Here is a 24,198-nt window from a genome sequence, read left to right on the forward strand (position 1 = left end):
GCATGATTGTGTTGGACTGACAGGGACTTGACGATCTTAGAGGTCTTTTCCAATCTCAATGATTCTATGATTCTATAAAACAGTAAATGGACTAAAAATAAATTTTAGCTCTGTCTATGTGGTTTGTGTGACAAGATATTGGTAGCAGGAGAGCTACAGGGGTACCTTCTGTGAAAAGCTGCCAGGAGCTTTCCCCATGTCCAACTCCAACTAGCTCTGTTGTGTGACACAGCAGCCCGGGATATACATACAGACTGGGGAGCAAGAGGCTTGAGACCAGCCCTGTGGAAATGGATCTGGTGCTTCTCGTCGACAGCAAGTTGAACATGAGCCAACAGAGTGCCCTGGCAGCCAAGAGGGCCAACCATGTTCTGGGGTTCATCAAGCACAGCATTGCTAGCCAGTCAAGGGATGTGATTGTCCTGCTATACTCCACACTGATGTGACCCCACTTTGAGTACTGTATGCAGTTTTGAGTGCCACAGTATAACAAGGCTATCAAGCTACTGTAGGGTGTCTAGAGGAGGGCCACAAGGTTGGTAAAGGGTTTAGAGGAGAATCCATAATAGCAGTGGCTAAAGTCACTTGGTCTGATTAGCCTGGAGGAGAGGAGACTGAGGGGAGACCTAATTGCAGTTTACTGCTTCCTCACAAGGGAAGGAGGAGGAGCAGGATCTGATCTCTTCTCTCTGGTGACCAATAACAGGACCTGAGGGAATGGTAGGAAGATGTGATATAACAGTGTTTAGCATGAATATAGGAAAATGTTCTTCACACAGAGGTTGCTGGAACATTGGAACAGGCTCCCCAGGAATGTAGTAATGGCCCCAAGCCTGACAATATTCAAGAAGCATTTGGACAACTTCCTCAGACACACAGTGTGAATTTTTGAGTTGTCTTATGCAGGGACAGGAATTAGACTTAATTATCCTTTTGGGTCCCTTTCAGGTCACTTCATTCTATGGTTCTGATTACTTCGTAATTAACAAAATAACTAGATTTTGATTTGCTACTTACCCTGTCAACTCTCCCTTCTACAAAGGAAAAATGAAGTGTGGTTTCAAGACCACAGAATCATAGAACCATAGAACCATAGAATCACTAGGCTGGAAAGGACCCACTGGATCATCGAGTCAAACCATTCCTAACAATCCCTAAACCATGCCCCTCACCACTTCATCAACCCGTCCCTTAAACACCTCCAGGGAAGGTGACTCAACCACCTCCCTGGGCAGCCTGTTTCAGTGCCCAATGACCCTTTCCATGAAGAATTTTTTCCTGATGTTCAGCCTGAACCTCCCCTGGTGGAGCTTGAGGTCATTCCCTCTTCTCTTGTCCCCTGTCACTTGGGAGAAGAGGCCAGCTCCCTCCTCTCCACAACCTCCTTTCAGGTAGTCGTAGAGAGCAATAAGGTCTCCCTTCAGCCTCCTCTTCTTCAAGGATCTTGTGTGGAAAGAGAGAAAAAGAGCAGCTGTATTTCAGTGGAAGTTATTATCTATTGTTATTCATTTTAGATTACATTTCTGATTTATTTATAGAATTACTTGAATTGTACTTCTTCAGTTAGTAATATTGTATGTTAAAATAATGATTTGAACTTCGTGATACAGGAATTTCCAGGATTTTCAATTCTTTTCTGTTTTGTTTTAAATAATTTGTCATACTGGTTTTGGTTCTAATATTTGTCAGTAATTATGGTAAGAAGTATAATGATTTGATTACATGATAACATGATAGCATCAGGACACTATTGAACTACTTATTATAGTTTAAAACTATAATGGAGAAAATACAACAGAAGGTTCAAATGCTGATGATCATTTAGGAATTTATCCATCGATATCAATGTATAACTATTGAATTTTATAAAGGTACTAAAACCATTTTACAGCTTTAGTATGCAGATAAAAATAAGGTCCTGACCTGAAAGAATCTGCAGCTATAACACAATAACAAGAAAAGCAAAAATAATTATCATCTAGTGCAAAGAATATTGACTATATCAGTATTAGAAGCATTAGTTCATAAATAAATTTTGAAAGTGCTACGCAAAGGGTGACGCAGGGTTTGACATTTTTTTAAAACTTCACTGTAGGTATGAACTCTGTCTTTATCCTTCTCTAATAAGCAAATCCATGAGGATTTGAACTTTCTTGTAAAGGTGGTGAAGTCACAAATCAGTATCTAAAATTGAACATATTTGTTTAAGAATCCAATTCACTATTTTGCGTGATATGTTTTCAAGTATCTGATACCAAGAAACCCAGGCTGCTCAGTTCTATCTAGCAGAGATGCTCATGAGTGCTCTTTCAGATGTTTTCCTGAATCAAATTTCTGCTATATATTCTCTGGAGATCCAAAGAGATTTTAGTCTGAATTGTCTGTCACATCCTCTTCCCTCTATGAATATGTCTGATATCATCCTAATAAAAGTTGAAAAAAAGCATATTGAACTTGTGATAAGAAACCTAGAGCTACTGTATCAGAGTTAGGACATAAGAATTAAGAAGCATAACACTTTTCTGAGTTAGGGCTGCAATACGAAGTTGGTATGCTGGGATCCCATGAAAATTAAAAATTCCTTAAATTTCAGTAAATAAAATTGTAAAGAAAAGAGTATGTATGGCCATATGGTTAAAGCTCTGGTCTAGCATTTTGCTTCTAAAAACATTTTGAATTGAAACATTTTGATTCATCATCATAAATAAAGTGTGCCCTTGAGCACATCAGATTCTCAAATATTTAGACATCAAATTGCCAGACCCGGAGCCTGTAACATCACTGAGGATCTTTTCATGTTCTTTCAAACAAACTTTAAATCATACCATGACTTTTTCTTCTTTTACTTCATAGTTTGCCCTTGTTTTCTCTGTCTATTTCTATTCACATATTGTGAAAGGGGCTCCAATCTGAGTGACAAAAATAAATCACAAGGCCACTGTGAAAGTTTATGCAATGTATTCAATTACCTATTCACTCAATTTCCTATTAGTGGGAAAAGAAACAGTAGGACAAAAGGCAGAAGCCTCTTAGCTGACATTGAATATTTCTATGTCTAACATGATCAGATTTTAGAAAACAGCCCTTTGTGCAGATTTGATAGTCAGAAATCAAAATAAATCTTCCAAGTGGATCTGCTTCTTTTAACCTGACTACATAGTGGTGGTAAATAGAAGTTAGCTAGAAAGGTTTTACATCAATCTCGTGTCACTTGCTAGGAGAATGCCTTATGCACCAGGGAACTTAGTTGTAACCACAGGAATACTCAGATGGCAGAAAGAGCTTTGGCTTGTCTCTCTCCTTATCCATTTGTGTAGTTTAAGAAACACAAAAACCTGGGAAAAAACAGAATTGCCGCAAACAGAATCGCAGGAAACAATTCCAGGCTCTGAAGTACTGTTTGAAAGTGATATCTGATTTTACATTATATAAGAATCAGCAATATTATGATTTGACTTACAGGTTAGTGTTTTAGCTGTTGTGTATCCCAGTGTCAAAACTTAATTGCTTCCAGAAAACTTGCAGTCTAATTTGCTTTTGTTGAATTGCATGCTTGCACCCAGGTACCTTCAAAGTTTTGCAGTTCTGAACATTGCAATGTCTAAGAATTCTTTTTGGATCTCTCAATTTGCACTCACTTCTACAAAAATGTTGCTCTCCTGATTGCAGAGAGCTACCTCCAGGACATTTAAAAGGGGTTTTTTTTTCTGTTTGTTTGGGTTTTTTGGTGGAGAGAAATAAATATTTCAGCCCATATTCATCTCTGAGAGGAAAAGATAGCAGGTGGTCCCATCTTCAAATTTCAATGAAGCTGGGGGACATGTCCTATGTAGAAATTATCTGAGGGAAAAATATGAAGAGTTTTTAACAAAAGGAGCAGAGGAGAAATACATGTCAGCTTTCAAATCTCCTTATAAGTAAGGACAAAGTAATGCTCCAGAGAAAACAACTCACTATTTTTAACTTCTGCAGTCTTTGTCCATCTTCCCATTGAATTTTAAAGAGTAGGATCTTTTTCATGAAAGCAAAACCTTTTTTTTATTTTTCCTATTTAACAGTTCTCAATGAGGGTATATCAACAGAAGTAATAACCTGTGCTATGACATCAAAGCCATTAATTCCTCATCCAGTAGTAATGTTACAAACAGATGATTATGACTAGCTGGGGATATAATAGCACAAGCAAGAGAGCTCTTCAGAAATGAAAACTGTGTTTATTCAAACATCTTCAGTATAAAAAGGTGATGACGGGAAGAAATATTGAAAAGTTCTTGAAAATACAACTTTTATCAAAATTGTGTCAAGCTGTAGCTGCTTTCTAGCAAGATTGTATATTGTGCTTTCTGCTTAGCTCTCTCTTTAAACCCTTTTTGGACTTAGAGTTTGAAAAAATAAATGTTCTGTTAGTATCAGTACTCAACAAGAAGCTATTGATTTTATTTTCAAGAGGGAAAACAAAAAAATCCAAAACTTCTTCCCCTGAAAAGAAAAAGAGGCAAGCAACATCATTCTAATAAGTATAAAATTAATTTGAACACCAGTAATTAATGTGCCTCAAAATTACTGGATTTTTCTGCACACGTTAGTTTCCAGAAACATTTCCACAACATTTCTAGGTTTCATTTTTATTCAGAGTAATTTTTGATACTCTTAGATGCAGAAGTAAATTTTATTTAGCATAATTTATTATAACAGCTCATGTCTAATAAGGGTTTGGTGGTAGCTGGAGATAAGGTACTGTTTGTGAAAATACATTGAGAGTCAAGCACTTGGATGCAGAAAGGAGCAATATGCAGGCAAGAGTTATGTAGTTAAGCTCAAAGTATAGAGAGATACTAATAATTAGGTTGATGTTGAGATATACTTTTAGTGCACATAATACAAAGGATTCAATGGAGGACTCAGTGGAGTCCGGGGTGGGGGAGGGAGGTGGGGTCCAGCCTATGAGTTGATCCCAAAAGTTTCTATAACATTTTTCCTCACCACTTTTCCCTTTGTTTCCATTTTTTATAATAACTTCCACCTTTAGGGCAGACTTTCAGGTGGAGCTTGAGTGACTGAAGTCACTACATCAAATCCTACTGTCTGGTGGAGGAAAAATTCCCACTTCGCTTGCCAAAACTTGGCTGTGCATGCCCAGTAGTAGTGGCTTACCTCAGAGGTGGGGAGGAGGTGGGTAGCTTTAGGTGTGGAGGAGTGCTTTAGCATTATAATGATATTACAATGATGTTGTAATGAGGTCAACTGGAGGGCTGAATTGTCAGAGCAGCAGCTGCGATGCATCTTAGAAAATAATTGGGTATTCATCCTTGCTGATCATTCTCCTTGCTGACAGAAGGAGCACCCAATTCCATTTCTCTCCACATTCAGCCCCGTTCCCACATTTAGCTTTATTTCCACATGCCCTTAACAAGTAATATTCACTCAGACAACATTACAAGCAATGAATAAAGAATATTGCTACTAACAGCTATACATACAGTTGCTGGAAGAAACATGCTGACGTTAAGTATAAAGGTCCTTGGAAGAAGACACAGATAAGTCAACAGGATTTCTATATTTGAAGAAGAGGGTTTGCAAAATAACGTTTTTTTTTCAAAAAGTTATTTACCTTTGTCATATGTTTCATGTCTGTTCCTATTTTATCAGATATCTGAAATGGGAGTTCAGATCATAGAATCATAGAATCATAGAATCATAGAATCATAGAATAGTTTGGGTTGGAAGGGACCTTAAAGATCACCTAGTTCCAAACCCCCAGCCATGGGCAGGGTCATTGCACTAGATCAGGCTGCCCAAGGCCCCATTCACCCTGGCCTCGAACACCTCCACGGATGCAGCATCCACAACTGCTCTGGGCAATCTGTTCCAGTGTTTCACCACTCTCATAGTGAATAAAGTCTTCCTAATATCTAGTTTAATCTGCTGCTCTCCAGTTTATACCCATTCCCCCTGGTCCTATCCCCACAAGCCTTTAAGAATAGCCCCTCTCCAGCTTTCCTGTAGGCTCCTTTCAGGTACTGCAAGGTCACTATAAGATCTCCTCAGAGCCTTCTCTTCTCTGGACTGAACACCACCAACTTTCTCAGCTTGTCCTTGTATGGGAGGTGCTCCAGCCCTCTGGTCATCTTTGTAGCCCTCCTCTGGACCTATTCCAACAGCTCCATATCCTTCTTAAGTTGTGAATTCCAGAACAGGACACAGTATTCCAGATGAGGTCTCACAAGAGAGGAATAGAGGGGTAGAATCACCTCCCTTGACCTGCTGGCCATGTTTCTTTTGATGTAGCCCAGGCCTTCTGGTCTGTGAGAGCACATTCCCAGGTCATCTTGAGCTTCTCATTGACCAGCACCGCCATGTCTTTCTCTGAAGGGCTGCTCTCAAGCACGTCATCTCCCATCATGTACTGAAAATGGGGATTGCCCTGAGCCAGGTGCAGGACTTTACATTTGGCCTCGTTGAACCTCATGAGGTTCTCAGAGGTCCACTTCTCCAGTCTGTCCAGGTCCCTCTGGATGATATCCCATCCTTCCAGTGTGGCAACTACACCACTCAGATCTAGAGTTAAACTAAAATCCAATTTTTTCTAATTTCAGTGTTTGTATAAGACCCAAGTATACTATTGAGTCATTTACTGGAAGACCAGCCAAAAGTAAAAAAGGAGTCTCTCTGCATTTTCATTTCCCCAAAGGCAGAAGAGAGGAAGTTTCTGAAACAGTGACTATATGCAAGTAATTTCTTACTCTAATTAATATGGTCAATATTGACAAAGAGTAGCGAGTTTTTAAAAAACAATAGATCAGCTCTATTCTGTGCCATTCATACTTGCCATACACCATAATAAGAAGGAAGCTTTCTCTTTTCTCCATTTTTTCTTTCTCTAAACAAAGATTATTAATGTTTTTCAGACACTTTTTCTTTCATGACTTGTGAAATACAGTAACAAAGAATCTGCAGAGTTACCAAGTGTGAATATTAATAAATACATGCTTTATATATGGTGAAAATTCCCTAGACTAGGATTATGTAAAATGAACAAAAAAATCAGTGTATTTGCTATGTGGTTAAATCAGACGGAACTAACCACAAAACGGACTATTCTAATTCTGACACTGAACTTCTAGTGCTGGAAATACAAGATGCCGTCCGATGCTTTTCCGATTCTCATTTGGACTAGATCACTCTCAAATATCAATACAAAGAAATCCAAGTTTTTCCTTTAAAATATTCTGAGGGGATACCAGCACATTGAAGTGACGGCATCTAACAGAAGTGTTATGTTTATATTTTATTTTCATTATTAACATGAAATGACATCAGCATGAAAAAGATACAAGTACAAACTTATCTCAAATGAAACAAACAGTTGCTACATTCCCTCTTTTTATGGAATTTATGTTCACCTTCAGGAACAATAGAACAATTTAATGGAGTCATATTTTTTCTTAAAGGACACATCCACTGCGGTAGCTTTGATTTGATGTCAACACATAGAGATATAACGAAGAATAATGTTGACTAAATGTCAAACAGAAAACATTTAGAAAAATGGAAAGTGATCAAAAAAATGTCTTCCATTGGTTTGTGAAATACTTCAGAGTTTTACAGGTTCTCCCGTGGATCTCTTGTGCGATCAGCATGCTGAGCAGATTACTTATATTGTATATACCCAGTTCTGCTCTGAGATGTGCACATGGATATCTCAAATACCCTAGAATATATCAAATGCTAAGAGATAGTTGTGCTCAGGTAGCTTAATTGAATAGCTATCAGATATATTTACAGAGCTCAAGCAATTAATTTTCATGAATATACCTGCATGTGGACGCTTGTATTTTGCTCTATGCACTTTGGGTTTAAATCTACTCTATCTTGAATATATTTCTGTTCCTATTTCAATTCTCTTTTTAATTAATTATTTTCAGTTACTCTGTGCAGAATTACTTTGTCATTTTTCATTGACCAGTCTAGGCATTTTTCTAGGTTGGGAATAATTTCTTTCTGAGAATAATCTCTCAAATTTTTTTTTCCTTTATATATTATTTTAAGGCCTCTGAGAATAATTTTAAAATGCAATATAAAATAAATCCATCATTTTAAAAGTGGTTATAGAACAATACTATCATAGAATGGTTTGGGTTGGAAAAGATCTTTAAAGATCATCTACTTCAAAGCACCCTGCCACAGATAGGGGTATCTTTCACTAGGTCCGGTTGCTCAAAACCCTGTTCAACCTCACCCCAAATGCTTCCACGGGTGTGGCATGCAAGACTTCTTTCTACAACCAGTTCCAGTGCCACATCGCTCTCATTGGAAAAAAATTATTCCTTGTATCCAACCTAAACCTACACTCTTTCAGTTTAGAACTTGTCATTTCCTTACAGGCCCTAGTAAAAAGCCTCTCTCCTCCTTTCTTGTCAGCCACCTTTAAGTATTGAAGGGCCACAATAAATTTTCCCCAGAGCCTTCTCTTCTCCGGATTGAACAACCTCAACTCTCTTAGACTTTCGTCACAGAAGAGGTGTTCGAGACCTCTGATCATTTTTGTGGCAATCCCCTGGACCCAATTCAACAAGTATATGTCTTTCTTGTGCTGGGGACCCCACAGATGGATGTAGTATTCCAGGTGGGGCCTAACAAGAGCAGAGAAGATGAGGAAAATCACCTCTCTCAACCTGCTGGCCACACTTCTTCTGGTGTAGTCCAGGATACAGTTGGCTTTCTGGGCTGCAGGTGCACACTGCCAGCTGATGTCCAGATTTTCATCCTCTAGCATTTCCAAGTCCTTCTCCACAGGGCTTCTCTCAGTCCTTTTAACCCCTGCCTGTGTTGATACTGGGAATTGCTCCAGTATCCAATTGCTCCAAGCTCAGGCACAAGACCTTGCAAGTGGCCTAGTTGAGCTTTCTGCACTTCACATGGGCCTGCATGAGTTTCACATCAATCCATTAACTATGGCTTGAAACTAGAAAATATCTGCGCAAAAGTTTCTCCTCTGTCACAGATCTGTCAAATCATAACATATATTTAAATGAAGTTAACCATGTCTACATGACATGATATATCACCAAATAGTTCTGAATGGAATTAGAAACTTCATACCCTTTTAAAAGTAAATGCTGCTTAATTCTCAGAAATTGAAAAAATATTTCCAGTATTGAGTTAGAAAAGTTTAAAATAAGTATAAACAAAACCCTGTGATTTGACATATGAGCATACCTTTCTCACCAGGTTTAAAACCTTGGGAATTTTTTAGTCTAGTCTTGATATTTGATTAATTTTGGCTTAGAGATACCCTTTCAGTTCTATAATATTTCATACTTCCCATAAGAGTTCCTTGGACAAATTTTGATCTTCATGTTTTTCTATAAAATAAGAAGTGGTTATTTAACTACAAACTTCCTTAAATGAATAGCTTCTGGGTATTCTGTCATACACAGAATAGAAATATACTAGTAAAATAATGCAACTAATTATAAAGAATTTTTATGGAGATATTGCTTTGCTTTTATTGCAAGCAGAATCATGCAACCTTATGCCAGTACCTGAATTTAACTCTCTATTTTACACCAGCTATATCAATTATATTTGGTTATGATACATATGTCTATGCATAATTTTGTACCTTTAAATATATAAATATCTCAGATTTCCACAATAGGTTGACTTCGTATTGAATTGTTGAATCTCTGTGAATAACAGATGTATACTAAAAACCTACTAATTCTATCATTGTTTCCTTTCTAAAGTAGTTTGCTATAGACAGTTAATAGATTCTTGCTATATTTGAAATCCATTTTGTAATTATAAATATTTGAGGATTATTTTCTCATTGACATTATTGGGAATTCAGTTTATGGGTTAAAAGTAAAATAGCTGAAATATGATATGAAAGAAAAATGAATGGTATTCACAAATATAAATTCTCATCTTATTAAAAGGAATCTTGGAAACTGATTATTATAGTGCAGTTATTTATTTAATTGAGATGTCATTATATTTATCTCTGAGAAGTCTGAACAAAAACCATCTTTTTTTCTGTAATGCAAACATGGTAAAAAGATACATTCTGAATAAAATGCATTTTAGAATAATAGTTTTACTTAATGTGTGTAAATCATGCCTGAAAAATGTATAGTATTAAAATTTGAAAAATGAAAATAAGGAGTTCAAATAGACAGCAAAAGACGACATTCAGAGCCACAGGTAACACAAAATGCAAGAACAGCCAAATTGTTACTGCAATGCTGGTTTTTTTATGTGATATCAAAAAAATATTTGTCAGATGCAATGTTAAACAGCAAACAGTAGATTATTACAGTGTAATTATTTTAATTTCCATTGCTTGTAAATATTAAGAGCATTTATTCTTAAACTGTGAAAAAAACACCTTGTATGTGAAAAACTCTAAGAATAGTTTGCTGGAGCTTCTAACCACTCTCATCAACAGTCATCTCTTTTCATGTAGAAACAAGTTGAAAGATGAGGTAATGCTAAAACAAAAGCTACTATAATATGATGCATCCAGAGCAGTGTTTTTGCACTTAAATTGGCACTGAAGTGAAAAATGTGTTCTTGGGTATTCCTCCAGTTGTCCCAGCCTCTAGTCCTGAGAGTGACGAGTGTTTTTAACTTTAAATTTTGCTGGTTGTCTAGACTTACACTTCTATGTTTGTTTCGAGAAGCTTCACCACTGATACAGTTAAGTAGCTCAGGAGTCTTTTCTCTACCTGAACACTAATGGGATGTAGAAACCAGAGGTTGTTCTCATGAAACCCTTCCAGATCTTCAGTCTGACAATAAATTTGGACACTTTTCAGTAAGGACATTTCTGGTCTTTGGGCTAATGAGAACGAATAAAAGCACAGCTGTGTGCAGGACAGGTGTTCAAGAAGAATTACTGCTGTTCAGTGACCATTACCTCAAAGTGACATTGCCTTAAAGTGTAAAAGCATGCTGTCACCATCATCACCTCTCCTGATTAGTGAATTCTGAGCTATCTTTCAGACTAGGTAATCATCTGAAATAAGACACCAATGATTTTAAGATGGGTGACTTTCAAAGACCACTATTTTAAGCATCTTCCGTCAGCTTTTAGAAGTTACATTAAGAGTATATTGACGTTAGGTGTCTTTCTTTTCCTTATAACTACAGATTCTGCTATTATTATGTGTCCTTCTCTCCCTTTGCCCTATGAAGAATGCCTTGATTAAGATCAGGTAACTCTTAGGTGTCCATTTTCTTTACTAAACCTAGCAATTTATTCAACTTAGCAGCTAGAACTAGAGCTCCAAATTGCTGACTTTTGTTGCATGTTTGGTCTACACTTTATTCTATGTTTCTATAGTTCCCTAGTGGTGTGATTTTATTTAAAAGATAATCTTCTGCTGGTATATACAATACTACTATTGTCCCCAGAGACGGTCTGTCCTTTTCTCATTCTTATAGTCTTCCTGGATCTCAGGACAAATCCTCTCCAATGGCCTGACTTCAGACAGAATAGGATTTCTTCTTTTTCTTTTCCTATTCAGGGGAAATTATTTTTAGATCTGCAAGGTCAATTCTACTGCTTTGAACTTTCAGTTAATGCAATACATAAGAAATATTAGAGCAAAAATTGGCTCCATGGATCAGTACATAGAGTCTTTCAATAAGTTAAAATAGTTTTAGAAACATGCAATTAGCACCCAGCATCTGATGTATTAATCAGTGTGTGTGTGTGTGTGTGTAATATTTGTATTTATTTTGTCAAATCATTATGAAATATATAAAGAAAGGAATTCACAGATATTTTATGAACACCAGCACTAAAAATCAAATTTATGAAATCAAATCTATCATTACCTCAAAAACTGAAACAGAGAAAATACTAAAAGGCAAAACTACAGAATTAGAAAATTGTCATTAGTGTAACAGAGGTATATAAAGAGTAACTATTCAGCTCAAAGGAAAAATGAGGGGAACTTCCATGATTTGGCTTTTCGGTACTCTAATCTGTCACTAAACATGCATGATTTTCAACATGAAAGCAAAAAAAATATCTATTCACAGGAACAAGCAAACTCTCGTAGCATTAACAGGTGACCTAATCAAAAGAGGCTACTTTTCTTTCAGTATGTTTAACATCCACCTGAGGCACTGCAGTAACAGTTGCTGTCTTCCTGTCATCCATTTCAGCCCTTTTGTTAATTCTGTGCTGTAGGCAAGTTTAATAAAATAAGAATGTAGGGATTTGAATTAATTATATTTTAAATAGTTAAATATTTGGTTGCAGATTAGGTCCATTCAGTTGTCTCTACTGTTCTATTAATAGTGTTCTAGTCTCTTTCCTGAAAAAAAAAAAAAAAGAAAAGAACAGAAACACAACTTTCTTTTTGACTTATTGCAAAGTCTCAGAAAAATCCCACATGGATCAGAGGACTGTCTTAGCTAAGAAAAAATTGCATAGGCTTTTTGCCAATGTCACCTCAATTATATAGTCATCAGTGTTTTCACAGTAGGACACAAAAGCTGGTGATAGGTTTGCTTTCCCTAGGGTTCATTTTTCAACTATAGGGTTGACACAGATACATCTAATGTGATTGGACTAGGATGTCAGTTTCCTATTGGGAAGTGAATAAAAAATTTGCTACTGCCAAGTATGACCTCAGTCATCCCCTCCCAGTAGTAAAAGTGATTAATCTTATGAAGTACAGAGAAGCATATTTTTTTTGAAAGTTTATACTTTCATTATCATGTGCACTTAAAAAATATTCCAAACTGAAAGTTCCACTCCACTACAAAATCTACAGTGTAAATTGTTGACACCATACATTTCCAAATGATCCAGAAATTGACAGTACTTACAAGGGGGGGAAGATACCTCATATCTTCGAAATCTCGATAGAAACCTGATTTTTTCATTCTCCTCTGAAATGAACATAGACACTGTGCAGGATATAACAGGTCTTCTGGGAAAGAAGGGAAAAGAATAATACCTTACTATAGCCAACAGTCCAATCTGTGTAAAACACTAAAATGTTCTTTTTTGCATTTCTAAGATTATCTGTAGTATTAGTTTTGAAAACATCATATAAAATAACTTAGATCCTTCAGATCACAAACACTGGATCTTTTAGAAGATTTCAGCATTAATATTTACTATGCAGACGGGACCAAATTTTGTTACCTAAATAGAGACAACTTCATATGCAAACCTGTCTGTGATACTGTAAGATATACCAAACATTTATCCTGTCTTGACAAATAATATTGAACCTCTATCTGACCTGTGTCCTTTGGACCAGACACTGGAGGCCAGTGAGAATCAATAAATACTGGGACATTTCTTAGATTTATAGAATTCATAGATTCATTGATTTCATAGATTAATAGAGTGGTTTGAGTTGGAAAGGACCTCCAAGGATAAGCTAGTCCAACCCCACTGTTGTGTCATGCCAGTTTAGCCCCTTTCAGTCAGCAACTAAACAGTGGATAGTTTTTCTATCCATCTTCCTCACACACACAGGGGAGGGGAATCAGGAAGGAAAAGAAGACCCAAAGTTTGAAATAGAAAATAGTTTTAATAAAAAAAAATAAAAACTAATATCACTACTACTAATAATAATAATATAAATTATATGAAACAAGATACTCAGCCCAGTAACAGAATGTGCACTGCACTTACTTAAAACTGTAACTTTTTTAAGAAGAAAGCTGATTTTATCCCAAATGAAAATTCTGCTCCTCTCCATGGGCCAATGCTCCTATAAGGAGCTTGCTCCAGTGTGGGCTTTTTACGGAGTCACAACTTCCTTTAAGGCACGTGGGATCCTCCACAGCAGTACATCTGCTCCACCATGGTCTTCCAAAGGGACAACCTGTTTCACCATAATCTTCACCAGAGGCTGCACTGAAATATCTGATCCAGAACTAAGAGGACCTTCTCCCCACAGTTTTTCTCTGACCTCGGGGTATGTGGGGCTGTTTCTCTTCTCACACTGTTTTTCTTCACTCCTCATCTTTTAGGCTGTGTTTTTTCCTGTTCTTACATACATGTTTCCCCAAGGCACAAGCACCCTGGCTGAGAGGCTTACCTGTGCCCTGCAGCAGGTCATTTGGAGCCTGCTAGAACCTGCCTGGCACAGGGCAGCCCCTGGCTTTTATATCATCCTAAATATATATGTTCTTGTATACACATCTTCTATGGCAACTGTAGTTGAAACTAATTATTAGGGGAGTGCAAGAAACTTTGTAAGGTTTTCAGATACTACCAGTTTTTATTTAAAAAAAAAAAACCATCAACTTTATGTAATTTCCAGGAATTCAAGTCCTATTTTAAATGTTCAGTATTTAGCTACTGCGTCAAGTGTGACTATACTATTTATTAACTTCTGGCTTACACTGCTAAATGTTTAAGAGCTCTTTTTTTATTGTTATTTACCCCTATAAGTAAGGAAGTCATTAATCATGTGGATGCAATTGACAACCAACAAAAAAGGGAAAGAAATAGGGAAAACAAAATTAAGTAGGACAAGGTCATTACTATAAAAGCCATGTAGAGAAGATAGACGAGGAATAATAGAAGATTTAGAAAAAAATATTCATAACCTTGTTTTTTAACAAAGATATCCCATGCTTCAGATTATTTATTTATTTATTTTTGCTTTATTTGTTTTTTCCCGCTTCCAAAATGATGGAGTTAGAGGAGAAGGGAGAGTTTCTGTGCTGAACAGCTTTTAATGCACTATAGTAAACAACAAACAAGAATCCTTCAGCCAGTTCTGCAACCTTCTAGGCCTGTACAAACATTTAAAATAAACCATTTCGGATAATTTAAAGCATCAAAGACTGCACCTAACCTCCTGTACAAATATGGAGAATCGTTTGCCTGCAGAAAAAAATGCAGTCCAGGCTACATAGCATCCTATATTAATCTGAGGCAGTGTATTTCTAAAGGCTGGAGTCATAAAACACTGTTACCCTCTGTATAATATATATACATTTCTATCAATATACAGAGAGTTGTTTTGTCCCTTTGGGAAATTACTTTAATTTTTCCCCTTCACTGGACAGATCTTTGCAGGAAGATGACTAACACCATAATATAATTTCCTTTAATCTTTGCTGGGAGAGAAGATAGATATGTTTAATCATGGTTGAGGCTGGAAAGGCTGTGTAGTTTGTTTAGACTAGACTGAAAGACTAGGCAACATGTCTTAGTTTGTGAATATACAACTTCATAATTTTTTACAAGGTACAGATCTTCAGCTTTGGTAGCTTTTTTCACTTTTAACTGAAATCTATGCACTTCTGTGTTTGGACTGTTTGCCATCTGTATCACAATTATTGTTTATATTTGAACACTTTGAGTATTTAGCACATAGCTTTAAAAGTCCTATATATTGTCTACCTGCCTAAAAGGAGATCAATAGTTATCTCTTTATCTTGTATGAGGTTGGATTTTTTAAGTTATAGTTATTTTCCAAATTTTATTTCTACTTCCTTATGGTTTCTTCCAATACTAGTAAAGCATTCTCAGTTCATTTTCCTCTCTGTAAAGTATATGTGGCTATTACCTTTCTGATTTTTAATAGGTCAAGCAATGTGACATTTAAAACATTTGGAAGATGAAGTGAAATGGATAGCTTAGCAAGTTATCTATTTTCTGACAACTTGTCTCCCCCTCCTCCCCCCACTCACTGCCCCAAGTCATATTTAGTTCATTTCTTCTGCTTGTAAAGCTCAAGGTTAGAGCAATGTGAAGATGAACAGTGATAGAAAGCTAATATACAGTAATTTATCTTACACTACTGGTTTGTAGTTCATTGTTTTTAAAAAAGTAATAATTAAATTTCCTTCAAAACTCTGCAATAAAACCTAATGAAATAGGTCAGGAACAGTTGATTGTAGCCCTCTGGAGCCTCTGAAGAGATAGCCGAACAAATAAATAAATAGAATATTAATTATATAAATAACTTTTACTAGAAAGAAAGCTGAAGCTCGTTGAAGGAGTTTCCAGAGAATTCATTCCTCTTTATTTTTTAATACTTATAGTTCCAATTCTTCAGGACAAAAAAATCTCAATACTACATTTCTTAGTAGTTATTAAATAAACATAAATAACGAAAGCTGCAAAACAGAAAGAATCCAAACAGAAATAAGGAAATTGGAGAGGAGGGTAAAAAAATAAACACTGAGGCTTTAGCATATACTTACAGTGTAAGTGTAGATTACAAAAAAAGCCATGTAAGCTCTTTGGCTGCTTACTTAATTTATCAGTTCTGCCAAAAGACTTTTTTTCTCTTTTCAGCTTACTCACTTCATAAGATTTAAGATGAAAATGCCAATTAAGAGTCTACTACCTTTTTTCTTGCTATTTCAGTGGCCAACCGAGTGCTTGGTAAAACAGCTAACTAATTTTTCATGTCACTTGGAAACTGATTGAGACTGATTAAATAGTCATCTAGTCTATGAGTTTGGCTAAGATATCTAAAACCTGTGAAACTCTCATGTGAAACTCAAAATGTCATTTAAGTGGGAAGTACTGACCAATCAGCCTTACATCCACCCTTAGTAATATCATGGAATGGGTATGTCATGACACATGGATAACAAAAGGTGATTAGAGACAGCCAGTATGGTTTCACAAGGTAAATTGCACCTGATTAATCTACTGGCCTTCTATGATGGAGTGACACCAAGAGCAGACCAGAGAGGTCACCTACCTGGACCTCTGTAAGGCCTCTGACATAGTCCCATACAGCATTCTTACCACTAAAATGGAGAAATACAGGTTTGAAGGATGGACTGTTAGATAAGGAACTGGTTGAATGGCTGTGTTTTGCGGAATCAAACTCTGTAACCCAAAATGAGTTATAAAGCAGGTATGTTTATTTCCAGTGCTGGGGTGCAAGGGGGTTCTCCTCCTCGCTTGCACACCGTATAGCTTAACAAGCAGCTACTTATAGTGTAAAAACATGCATAGGTATAAGCGCTTACTACATATTCATACCCTATCCCCGCCTCCTATTATAATTAGATCTGGAAAGTTCGTTCCAATCTTGCGCCTGCTTAGTGCCTCCTGATGGTTGAGCAGCAGATAGGAATGTTGCTCTCAGTGGGTTAAATGGGTTCGTTTACTCTTTCCTAGTAAGACATAACTTTATACCATTGTGTGTCCAGTCATGACTTCCCTTCTTATTTCATCTCAAAGCCACAAAAACAAAAAGACCCAGGAAGCTTATATGAATCCTGCACTTGGGGCACAACAACCCTATGCAGCACTACAGACTGGGGGAAGAATGGCTGGAGAGCTGCACAGAAGAGAAGGACCTGGGGGTGCTGGTTGACAGCCGACTGAACATGAGCCAGCAGTGTGCCCAGGTGGCCAAGAAGGCCAATGGCATCTTGGCTTGTATCAGAAATGGGGTCACCAGCAGGTCCAGGGAGGTTATTCTCCCTCTGTACTCGGCACTGGTGAGACCGCACCTCGAATACTGTGTTCAGTTCTGGGCCCCTCACCACAAGAAGGATGTTGAGGTTCTGGAGCGTGTCCAGAGAAGAGCAACAAAGCTGGTGAGGGGGCTGGAGAACAAGTCTTATGAGGAGCAGCTGAGAGAGCTGGGGTTGTTTTGCCTTGAGAAGAGGAGGCTGAGGGGAGACCTTATTACTCTCTACAACTACCTGAAAGGAGGTTGTGGAGAGGAGGGAGCTGGCCTCTTCTCCCAAGTGACAGGGGACAGGACTAGAGGGAATGGCCTGAAGCTCCGTCAGGGGAGGTTCAGGTTGGATATCAGAAAAAAATTCTTCACAGTAAGAGTCATTGGGTACTGGAACAGGCTGCCCAGGGAGGTGGTCGAGTCGCCTTCCCTGGAGGTGTTTAAGGAACGGGTGGATGAAGTACTTAAGGACATGGTTTAGGGAGTGTTAGGAACGGTTGGACTCGATGATCCAATGGGTCCTTTCCAACCTTGTGATTCTGTGATTCTGTGATTCTGTGAATCGTAACTATAATAGATCCCTTACACTCACATTTATTTCTACTACTTTTCAGACAGAAGAAAGAAATTGAATGAAACATTAGTGCATAAAAAACCACAAATATAACATCTCAAAAACATAGTTAAAGGAACAGTTTCTAAATTAGCCCATAAATCAGCATAATGAAAAAGGTGAACAATCTCTATTATTAAGGTTGAAGGAAACAAGGATGTATAAATCAAGCAATTAGAAACATTTTCATACAATAAAAGGAAGAATAAAGGAAAAATAACGGAAAAATAAATTTGAATCATATGGGAATATTTTACTTCAATTTAGTCTTAATACTAATTCCACCAAAATCTACATTAAAATATAAAACACAAAGTCTGTGAATTAGATACAGTCAGAGTAATACAGCTTCCTGTATGAGCTAAGATAATGGCATTCTCGACTTGCCCTATGGAATCTGAATGTCATGAATTCTTGGTTTGAAACATAATTTTATAAAGGTCACTTACCAAGGTAGAAAGCAGGGGAGATAAGGAAAAACCCTGCATAGCACATCTGCTTAGGATGAACTGATCTGACACAGTTATTAATTATCACAGATGCCTTAGGGCTGGAATAAAGCTGTCAACTCAAGAGCAAAATGCTTTCCCAAAGTTAAAGCCTTGTAGAAACAGAAATAAACCCAGATATTTTCAATCAATTCTGTCAAATATCCTTTCAGAATATGTGACAATATTAAGGTGAAAGACTGAAATGTGTTAGCAAAGTCTTAATAAAATGGAAAAAAATATATCTGAGCTAAACTGTGTTAGATTCAAATGAAATAATTTTTTGTCAGATTTATTGAAATAATGACTTAAATATTGGATAATATTTTAGTAGCCATTAAAAATCAATTAATATAGGATTTGGGATTTCAGTTGTTTTTGCACACACAATGCTTCAGCTAAGTTACAGCTATAGTGTTGTCTCAAATAGATCGCTCCTCTGTTAGGCGTCATGGGCTGCAGTGGATAAAAGCAGGCTGTGGACCAATGGAGGGATGTGGAACTTACAAATCATACCTGCACAAGTATTCATACAGTCCTGTGTAATTAATGTAGTTTGATCCTGACGTTTTGGTCTGTGAATTTTCATCAAATTTGTTTGGATAATATCTGTAATATTATATTATGTCGTAACAGTATATTTCCCAAAACATTCATGCTATCATGTAGGAAATTAATGGAACTGTACTGATGGTACTTACCTTTGAGAAATACTCAACCTTGGCACATATTTGAAGGGGAACATGCTTGGGAAGGTAGACAGAAAGGTAGGTAAGTAAGGGTCATGACATCAAGGTAAAATGTTTGACAGGAAGTTGCTCATTGAGTTGTAAGGCTTAGCTTAATGTTATTGTCAGTACTGGCTATTTAAATTAAGAAAATAAGGATGGGAAAAAATGTGTATAGTTGCTTTTATTTCATAATAAAATGCATTTAACATTTGACATCTTGTTGATTCTTAATAAGAAAGGTGTATTGTAACAACAAACTTTCCATTACGTCACTGTGTTTGTTTTAGGGGAGGTCTTTTGTTTGTTTTTAAATAAAACTAAGTAAATCTAAGATTTACTGAATATAAAATATGAACACTTAGTCTGTGTCAATTCTCAAGAGCTGAGATGGAAAACTATTAGAAGGATATACTGCTTCACGCACAATCTCATCAAGAAGTTACTGTTAAGAATAAAGCTGTTGGATGCTCAAAAAGGAACTAAGCAAAGTCATGGATGTAAAAAGAAAGTCACAAAAGACACTACCATCTATTGTGCAAAAAATGCCTAATCCAGAAACTGGTCAAAACCATCACTGTCTGTTATACCTGCCTGTTCTCATATCCTGTGCTACTGATCAATGTTGGAGAAAACTCACCACACCAAACAAGTATTTTGTTGACCTCATATTGCCATTCTAATATTCATATTTATCTATTGATTTTCAACACTATGCAGATCAAATTTCCGCAAATGATTTAAATTAACTTACTTCAGATTCTATAATATAGTGCCAGCTGAAAACCTAACACTATGATTGTCTTGTGATTACCCTTGCATTTTGTTACGAGCTTAAAACAAATAAATAGTCTTTAACAACTTAATTATAAATGATGAAATAAAATGTGACAAACTTTGGAAAGCCAAAATTGAAAAAAAAAATAAAAAAAATACAATGGACAATAATTGCTGAGGTATTTCAAAGCACCAATTAAATTCACAGGTCAGAAGCATTTTCGAGACTGTCAGACAAATAAATGCCTAAGAAGACATACAATAAAGCAGAAAATTCTGAGCTAGTTATTATTATTATTTATTTATTTTTGTAGTGGGAGTTTAATAGGTTTACTTACTAAGGGCCTCAAGCTAGTCTATAACAGAAAGAGTGGTCACCACATATTATAGAATATATTTGTAAAGCTAACTTAATCATCTAGTCAGTATTTTGGAGAGCGGTCCTTTTTTCATCAAGATAAACTTAACTAGCTCAAACACGTCATTATTTTATCGATATGATTTTAGTAGTGTTACAAGTAACCCAATTAAAAGCTCACTGCATTTGTCACTTAGGCAGGCTGTGGTGTAATAGCTTTCTTGTTGTCTCTGGTGACCAAAGTAAAACTGATAATTCAAAACATTTTTAATAATATGGACAGGACAGTGATATTTTGCCTGCTTCCAGTCATATTAGAAGCACCAAGAGAGAACCCACAAGACATAAATGTACGTGTTTATGTCATGTTGGAATATTGAAATGACTATTGGTTTGGTTCCTCAGTTAAATTGAAAAGGAGTGAAACTATGTGAAAAGACAGTAAAGGCAGAAGATTAAAAAGATTTTGATCATAATGTAATCCTGCAGAACTAGATTTTTACTGGGAAAAATTATATACCACTCTTCATTTTTTCTTTTGTCTTTCTTTCTTGTTTTTCTAATTATTGTTTTGCTCCGTACTCTATCTTTATTTTTACCACTATAGCATTTATAAACTAATGGTCTCTAGGTGGGAGGTAAAGGGAGATTAAATGAGTTTTTTTATCTATATCGTAATTTGTGATGTATAGTTGGACTTCATACTTGATAGAGTCTCCAGTAAAATCTGAGATATGATGTTTCTGAAAGACTGAACGTGATTTGCTCTCAACACAAGTTGAAAGGCACTTTCCATGCTGATGTTTCATTACAGGCAGAGTAGGAAAACAGGTTAGGTTTATTCTTCTCTAGTGCGTTCAGAAAACTCAGTTTACGTGTTAACAACACATTTTGCCCAAAAGTCTTCTGTGAATTACAGTTGGAGTAAAAATTCTGGGCTAAAGGCACCTTTGATTTGACCTTGAGCAGTCATACAGAAGACAAAAGCATATAGTCATCACCTAAACATGTGAATAAAATGAGAATAGTTTCAAACTTGCTGCTTCTTTTACTTTTAAGTGATATTACTCACAACCCCATTGCTAAACTGCAGACTTTTACTCGTTCCATTCTACCGTCTGACCCATTGAAAAAGCAGAAGTCTGTGGAGGGGCAATAGCGAGATTCAAGTTTTTTTGTTTCAACAAACTTTGGGCAGAAAGTAAAACAGCACTAAAGTGGTATCAGCTGCAGTAGTGGTGCTTTCAAGGCCTTTTTCATTCTCCCCTGGGGCACATTGCCAGTTCTTTTCTCCTTTTCATAAGCGATTGGAAAGTCATGCAAGTGTATAGTGTTTTATATTTACTACAAGGTAACAGTTAGGCAGCTGAAATCCTTTGAACAACCAGTTCCCTGGTATTTATCACAATTAATTAAAGTGAAAGAACAGAGGGGAAATGTGTAACCTTCATCAGGTTCAAAAGTAGTAGGGTGATGTTTTAAAGATTTTCTTACTGTTCTAAAAACCAGATCACAGACAGTTCAGAGAGAATTAAGGCTCTTTTCTTAATAACAAGTGTGAGATTTTTAAGCTTTATATCAGCTACCTGTCAAACCCCAGTTCCCCTCCCCAACTTTCTCCTCACAATGCTTAGCACATATATAGCACTTTTCATCTTCAAAGTGCTTCACAACACATTAGCTAATTAATCCTTTGAGCACCCCTAAGAGATTAGTAGAAAACTATGTGATCTCTGGCAGCAGTGCAAGAGCCTTGAGCAAGGAAATGAATCCTGCATCCAATGGGGATTATAGTCAAGGTCTCCTGAAGCCTGTTCCTTCCTGGACTTATATTTTATTGAAAACTTACAGAAAATGTAAAACTGTTTAAAGAGTGAAAAGCTAAAATCGAAAAGGAAAGGTGAAATTGAAGGACAAAGTTCAAATTTACAACCTGGAGAAAATCTATTTTTTCCAAAGGAGTAACTCTTATTCATCCTATAAAATCCATATCCTCGTATGTAATAGAGTCTTTAAATACCTGTTACTATTGTACTTGAGAAATAAGAGTCCTAGCTTTTGTCTAAGCCCTGCTGTTTACATTTACAGTAGTAAACTAAACGGGACAAGGATACAGGATTCAGCACTGTCATGTACTTCTCCAGAATGCTATATTTTTTGTTCAGTGCTTGCTGGCACTTTTTTGCTAAGGCATACTTACGCTCCGACAAAAAAAAACAGGCAGCTCTCTTGACAGCGAGGCAGTTTGAATGCAATCATTGTGTTCTGAGAGGCAAGAGTTAATTTTGTGGGAATAAGCTCTTGAAAGCCCCAAGAGCAGAGAATGAACCCTGATCCAATTCAGTTATTAAGATGGATGTAGTCATTGACTGCAAAACCATAACAATACCATAACAATGCCATAACAGCAGTAAAGATCCTGAATGTCTGAACTGATGCTGTGAATATTCTCATTGTACTTGTAGATAGCTTTTTCATAAGAGGCTCCATAGCTGTAGGAGTAGCAATCTACCTTATAATGGCCTGACCACTTGGTTTTGTAGTCATGCTCATCCTTACAAGATCTTTTCTTATTTTACAGAAACATCCAGAGAAGGAAAGTAGATAAGTGATTTCCCAGAATACTCAATAAACTGGTGGTCACAGAGCACTTGTAAAATATCTAAGTTTTAAAGAAATCTAGGTTTACAATTCCCATTACTGACATGAGTGTTCTGCATTAAAATATATCGTCCTTTTCTTTGTGGGAATGATTTTGGAAATACTGAGTCTTGTGTAGGTCTTGCAGAGCAAATTTATAGAATTCTGTTCTTTAAGAGTTTTTTTCTCAACACTGAGTTTTGAACAGAAGGAATTTTTTCTTCAAGCCTCATTTTTGGGTTGCAGTCTCCAAAGAAATGTAGGAATTTGGATTTCCATCTGTGATCAGTATTTAGTGTTGGTTATCACTAGAATCCTCTCATATAATCAGCTAAGCCCTCTGAAATGCCTAGCTTATCCCACATACCATCCAGGGAGATGTAGCTACCTACTTTCTGATTTTGAGTTCTGTGCTGAGGGACAAGTACCTAAAATGTAAATATGTGCTGCCTGATGATCACTCTGTCATCATACGACCTCCTGTGCAGGCAGCTCATTAACACTAATGCTAAATTCACCCTGCTTCAGTTTATTCGAGAGACCAGAAACTTCTAAGAAGGATATTGTCTCAAACTTCTGAGACTGAGAATACAATTTGAAATAACACAAATTCAGAACACATTGTATCCAACTCTGTGTGTTTATGCTTAGATGTACTTTTCTCACATTGTTTTCTCCTTTCTTTCTCTCAAGTTTATGTATTTATTTATTGGATATAAAATATAATTCACTCAATGGTTTTACATGAATCTAAAACTAATTCCTACCAGAAAGCATATCCCACCACATCATATCACACCACCTCATATAATAAAAAAATGGTATGGTGAGAATGGTCAGACACTGGAATATATTGTTTTTTAAAAAAGTAAGAATTAATAGATTGCTGAATTAAATTAATTAAATAGATTAAATTAATTAATAGAATAATTTAAAAAAAACCCTGCTCTGGCTGACCTGCTGTCAGAGACTGATTTTTGCCACTCAAATGTTTTCCTTTGAATAAATCTTTTTGAATATTGAGACTGTAGCAGAGGCGGTGTCCTTCAGCACTTTACCTCACTCTCACAAGCAGCCTGGCTGTCTTTAACTGCCCGGAGAGGTCATGGTGCAATCCTGCTGGTGGGGAGAACAAGGGTAGAACTGTGCCTTGGACTCACCTCGGGTTCCAGAG

The sequence above is a fragment of the Cuculus canorus genome, chromosome 1 (assembly GCF_017976375.1).
Source record: "Cuculus canorus isolate bCucCan1 chromosome 1, bCucCan1.pri, whole genome shotgun sequence".
In the NCBI taxonomy this organism is placed as follows: domain Eukaryota; kingdom Metazoa; phylum Chordata; class Aves; order Cuculiformes; family Cuculidae; genus Cuculus; species Cuculus canorus.